At 40.4% G+C, this 6488-nt stretch overlaps 1 pseudogene; it reads right to left on the bottom strand.

Moving 5' to 3' along the window:
- Positions 1–4598: 4598 nt before the first annotated feature.
- Positions 4599–6282, bottom strand: LOC143540057 (cytochrome P450 86B1 pseudogene; annotated as a pseudogene).
- Positions 6283–6488: the final 206 nt, after the last annotated feature.

Consider the following 6488-nt stretch of genomic DNA (forward strand, 5'->3'; position numbering starts at 1 on the left):
GCTGATTACCAGGTGAACGTGGTGGAACTAAACAGAAAGCTTGAGCAGTTTAGAAATTCCTCTGCAATACTTGATCACCTCGTAAGTGATCAACGTTCCCCAGTTAAAAGGGGAGGAATTGGATATTCTGAAGTTCCTCCACCTTATAATCATAACTATACTTATGATCCTAGTAATCAGAAATCTGTTGATGTTGAGATTAGTCAGACAGTTCCTGTCAAAGTTTCAATTAAAAAACCTGAATCGAGTAAAAAGGAAACGAGTAAGCCTGCTTCGAGTGTTAAGATTTCTGTTCCAAGTTCTGTCTCATCAAATTCGGACCAGACATTCGAATCTAGTGAGACAAAAGAAGAGGTAGTGTTACTAAGACGTGGGAAGGAATATAAGCCTACTGAGAAGAATTCCCCTCTAAACCCGTATGTCCCACCATACGTTAGGCAAACGGGTAGTAATGCAACCTCAACATCTGAAACAACTGTTGAGACGAAGGTTGAACACAGGAGTTGTTTCAGATGCAATCAAATAGGACACCTGATTGCTGATTGCCCTCTGAATCAGAGATTCAGAGGTATGAGGCCTCCGAAAACTGAGAATAAAACTAACGGTAATTACTATAATGTTAAAAATGCGAACTCATCAAAGTTCAGATATTGGACTAATCCAGGATTTCAAAGAAATCGATCTCAGTGTTACCCTGTTAACAATCAAACCACATGTAGACCTTGAAGCTGCGTTTGGTGGTCAAGGATTTTTTGATATGGAACGTGTTGATCCAGAGGAAGAGGTACAGGTCTCGGTTGCCCGGGTTTCTAGTGTGGATGTGTCGATGGCAGCTACGACTGAGGCTGATTCTGATTCCTCAGATGATGATGTTGCTGAAGCTAGACAGATTTTGATTACTCAAGAAAGAATTCATGGAAAGAGAAAGAGAGACACCGATGACAGTGATTCGGATTTTGAGGAAGATTTACATCGTTTGGTTCGTAGAGCGAGAAGGGAAAGAGCGGGTGCAGGTTCGGGAGCTGGTGAGAGCTCAAGGGTGGTTCATTTCTCTCCACCCGCACTGTCTGGTATGACTATAGTCCCTTCATCATTTGAAGGGAATTCATGGAAAGAGAAAGAGAGACACCGATGACAGTGATTCAGATTTTGAGGAAGATTTACATCGTTTGGTTCGTAGAGCGAGAAGGGAAAGAGCGGGTGCAGGTTCGGGAGCTGGTGAGAGCTCAAGGGTGGTTCATTTCTCTCCACCCGCACTGTCTGGTATGACTATAGTCCCTTCATCATTGCCAGTTACAGGGCCAAGCGCCGCGGATGTTCCCGTGGTGACTACCTCATCCTCTTTTGGCATACCACCCACTACATTTCAACTCCCGGCTCCGGCGATTGTGTCCTTGCCCCCTCCAACTCTTACTCCATCGGAGGTCGTTGCAAGGTTTGTTGAGTCGACGGTTGTTGCCACTGCAGGGTTGTCGGTTACGATACCACCTGCGGTTACGTTTCCACCTGCTTCTGATGTGCCGGTTACCTTGGGAATCCCTCCTCCGTACGCTCAAGACATTTCACATGAGGTTTGATTTCGATGCAACCCTATCCGACTCGGAAAGAATAGCAGCGCTTGAAAGGGTCGTGGCAGAACAATCAAGAGTAAATCTAATCCAGACTCACGCTATTTAGCGCCTCGTTGCAGAGAATCAAATTCAGTCGTCCCTCCTGATTGAGCATGGTAAAATCTTTGATGCCTTGAAACAGTTCTTGGCATCTCAGGGGGAGACGAGCTGTAAAGGTGACGAGCTGCGGACGAAGAAGAGAAATGATCGAGACGATGATCCCAATGCATCGAAAGATGCAGGTGGAGAGTTGCCAAGAACTGAACAAGCTCTTGGGGCTTCCACATCTCAGGGGGAGTCAACGAGTGCAGCTGGTGGTTCAGGGGTGATGATGTGGTGGTTGTGGATGCTGAGGAGGTATTGGATGATGATGTTATAGGTGATGAGGATGTGTTACCGTTGGAAGAGATCGAGAAGATAGGGGCTGAGATCGTGATTGACAATGAAGTTGAAGAAGGAGAGATTGTGGAGGAGAACATTGAGCATGAAATTCCGGCAGTTGAAAAGTCAGATCTGGGTCAAGATACGGAATGTGATGAGATTGAATGGGAGGAGCAGCCAAGATGGAAACAAGGCTACGCTCAGTGGTTTGTAAAGACTAAGAAACCGGCGGTCCCTACTATGTTCAAGAAAAGTTACAACATCAAAGGTTATGCTGAATCGAAAAAGGGGATTATTTGCTGGTTATATGATGAGCAGTTGAAGCTCTTTGTGATTAAACGGTATGATGGGGTTCAGTATTTCAAGAGGTTGTTGAGATCGTTGAATACGTTGCCTGAGTGTGAGGTGAAGGACTTAGCCAGGTTGGGATTGATAAACAGGAGTGATGATAACATGGCTAGGATCATTGGAAAGATAGTCTGGAAAGAAAGCATAAAGGAGAAAAAGTTCGAGCTGTTGAAACCACAGAAAGGAAAGCTCGTTGAAGACAGAGACAGAGGAATGAGAGCAGATGGCAAGCCTTGGATGATAATGAAGTATAAACAGATCCGGTGCTTAAAAGAAGTGCCGATGAAACAAATGCCCAAGGATGTGCTCAAGGATCTGAAATGGTGGTACGTTGATAGTGAAACAGCTGAAGCAGTGATGGAGGATGAAGATGAACAAGAGTTGATGAGAGTGTATGATCCTATGCACTTAGTGAATTTGTCTCAAGCAGACTTGCAGGTGCTGAACGAGAAAAAGATATTTTACATTCCTGCTTGGAAAGAAGAAGCCAAGAAATACCAAAGCGTAGTTTCAGTTTGTGTACGAGAAGGCGTTCATGCTTGAAGACGGGAGATACGAGATTTTTGAGATTACAAGACACGTGATTGAAGATGAGATATGAAGCTACTGCCAAGGGGGAGTCTGTTGGTACATGATGTCAGTAGTTCAGTATCTAGTGTCTGTAATTGTGTTAAGTTGGTTTTGTTATGTGTTAGTTAATATGTTTCACAAGTTCGCCCATCATAAGCGAACTTGTGGTTTAAGCGAAGTTAGTGACAACTTCGCCTAGCATGTTAGGCGAAGTTGTCGAAGTGTATTTAAGGTTGGGATACGGCTTGTATGTTTTTAACGATTCAGTACGTGTAATCGGTGATTGACATATCACGTGTTATTAGTTGCAATACAACGTGTCTTTTGTGTATTGTAACGTGTGTTTGCTTGTGTTTAACGTGTATCGTCTTCTACGCTCGTATCGTCTTACGTAGGGATTCCGCACCTACGTAGAACGAGATACTTCCGTGTAGATCCGGCTGGGAACCTTCAATAAGTTAATGACTTTTTTCTAAATTTGTGTTGAATCTTTTAAGGTGTTCATTTATCTACAAATACGCATTACTTTTTTCTTGCACGGGCCTTAGTTTCATTTTCATGAGCAGATTGATCTATGGCCGGTTCTCGGATGGTATAACCTTTGCTTTTAGTTCTAATATATTATTCGTGTCTTATTATAGGTTAACACGTGCTTCCAACTAGCCTCGGTTACAATGGCCCTTTTGCCGCCCCAGTTCGGTACTCTGGAAACCGATTCATACGTTACATTAAGGTATTTCTTGTTAACTCTTTTAAGTGAACCTGAACTACCAAATGATCGCCTCATGGACTGCCATGTTGAATGCAAGTTATATTTTGCAATAATATATTAGTATTTATCGTTGTATCCACTAATCATTACTTATGTTTCATATTACCAATTTTAATTTTTTTTTATCCTCAGGGAGCCTATTGTTACAAGTATCACGTGGAGGAAGTTGCTAGTGCGGACTCTTTATTAGGTGCATTACAAGATTATATATACATGCACAAGATACCATACTTTTTGTTTTGAATGGTTGGATAACTTGGGTATTTGACATTTTAGTTTGTAATTTCTTTTATGGAATTGTATATAACTTTAAAATTATGATATATGCTTGGATTTTATAAATATGAGTAGGTTTAAAATAGAAATTTGCTGAAACAAAAAAAATAACGGTCGCAAAAGCGGTTGCAAGCTGTAAAAGGACAAGCAATTGCAAAACTGGTCGCAAGTTTTAAAAAACAAGCAGTTGCAAAATTTGCGACCGCTTTAAAACGGTTGTAAAATTTGCGACCGTTCTAACTATTGCAACATTTGCAACCGTTTTATTCCGGTTGCAACATTTGCGACGGCTTTTATAGTTGCAAAATAGGGTCGCAAAAGCATAGCAGCAGTCGGAACTTGGTTGCAAATGCCCTTTTGCGACGTGTGTTTTTCTAATCTCATATGCGGTCGCAAAACGGTCGCAACAAGGCAGTTGCCACCGTTATGCGACCGCAAATGTGGTTGCAAAAGCCCAATTTGTAATAGTGATATTATCAAACAAATGAGCTAAATTTTATGTTATAGAAGATAAATGATTTGAGTATATAGAATCTACATAAACTTCATTACATCTCACATTGTTTATAACGTTGAAAGTTCACAACAATTACATAAAAGAAAAAAAGCAGACCATCCGATATTGATGCCAAATCAGCATATCAATTTATCAACTTTGCCCTAGGCTCTATTGTGACCAAAAGACCATGCTTCATATAAAGTGTAGTGTTTACTTTTGGACATACTTTATGACCTTCAACAAGTTTCAACCTATACCTTAACAAAATAGAAGCAACAATCATTTTCATTTGCATATAAGCAAACTTCTTGCCCACACACAACCTCGGACCCGCGTTAAACACCGCGTACTTGAACTGGCTTTCCCTCACAAACTCACCATCTTTGATCCACCTTTCGGGCTTAAACTCGCAACAATCTTTACCCCAAAGGCTCTCCATTCTAGCCATGCCGTACATCATATACATAACTCGTGCACCCCTTTGAACTGGAGTCCCATCGGGGAAAACATCGTCTTCTTGTGGCTCTTTGAAATCAAACGAGACAGGAGGGTATAAACGCAAGGATTCGGATATTGATGCATGCAAATAACTCATTTTCTCCAACTCTTCTTTGGTAAATACTATGTTTTCTTGATTTTCCTCGTAGGGTTCTTCTCGTTGTCGTAAGACATTGTAGATTTCGTCGAGGATTCGAGCTTCTACCAGGGGGTTTTTGGCAATTAGCCAAAAAAACCATGATAGTCCCACTGAGCTTGTGTCTCTACCTGCTAAGATGAAACTTATGCAAAAATCTTGTAACATCTTATCAGTAAAAAACTTGTCTTTTTTATCTTGTTCCATTATGATCAGTCTTGACAAAAGATCACACCTTGAACTCCCATTGTCGGATAATAATTCGATCTTTCTTTCTCGCACGGTTTTCTCAGAAAAATCATGCACAATTTTGACAGTCTCTTTTAGTGTTTTCTCAAACCCTAATTTAAAATACTTCATTGGCTTCCATAGGTAACGAGGCGCCAACCATCTCATCAAGATCAAGAAAGTCACCTTTTCGAATGCCTTAGCGAAAGAAGTCTCCGGTAATTCAACTTCCAAACACCCCGAATCAACACCAAACGCTACCGCACAAGTATTATCAAACGTAAAACGAAGAAGCACATCTTGCAAATCAATCACACACCCTTTTTTAGCATCTAAAACCTTCAACAACTTATCATGCACAAGCGTCTTAATCGAGTCCATGGAGAATTGGATGAAACGAGTCGAATGCATTTCAGAGTTAGCCACTCGACGCTGCGTCCGCCACAACTCATCGTCGGCGTTAAAGATTCCATCTCCAAGTAAATCATAAAACTTCTCTTTATAAGCTTTCCCTTTTTGAAAATTCTTGAAATTGGTCTTGAGCATGTATTCAATTTTAATAGGATCACTTGTGACAATGCCAAAAGTACCACTCATCCAAATACCTCTATAGGAAAAGGTTCCACCAGATTTGATCAAAGCCTTAGTAACCCATTCATAAATGTTGAAGGCATTTAAGGCTACCGTTGGAAATGTACCGAAAACTGGCCATATCATCGGACCATTTGTAGCGAGTCTTTGACATATGGATTTGAATATGAATATGAAGAATAGCCCCGTTGCTATGTCCGAGAACCATAAATTCGAATACAACCATCTAGGTGAAGAGAATATGAGGTTCTTGATCATGATATATAGTAATCCAATCAAATTTATATATTTAACTGATTTATGTATATATGTGCTTAAAAGAAGCAGATTTGTGGTTAATTTGCTAGCTAACTAAAATCATATATACATGAACTGTTATGTATAATATTTTAAGACGACTCTTTTGGTAATTTGTAACAACCACCTTACCATGCAAAATGTGTTTTTCTATGTTAGTATTTACAACAAAACTCGTCTTATTACACATGTATAGTGTTTTTTTCTCGTCAATTGAAAATAGATGATGAAGCAAGATTATAGACGTCACAATAACTGTTTCAAGATGCAACTAATTTGAGT

The sequence above is a fragment of the Bidens hawaiensis genome, unplaced genomic scaffold (assembly GCF_021521415.1).
Source record: "Bidens hawaiensis isolate Kalapana, Puna unplaced genomic scaffold, B.hawaiensis_p1.1 tig00012136_1, whole genome shotgun sequence".
Taxonomy (NCBI): domain Eukaryota; kingdom Viridiplantae; phylum Streptophyta; class Magnoliopsida; order Asterales; family Asteraceae; genus Bidens; species Bidens hawaiensis.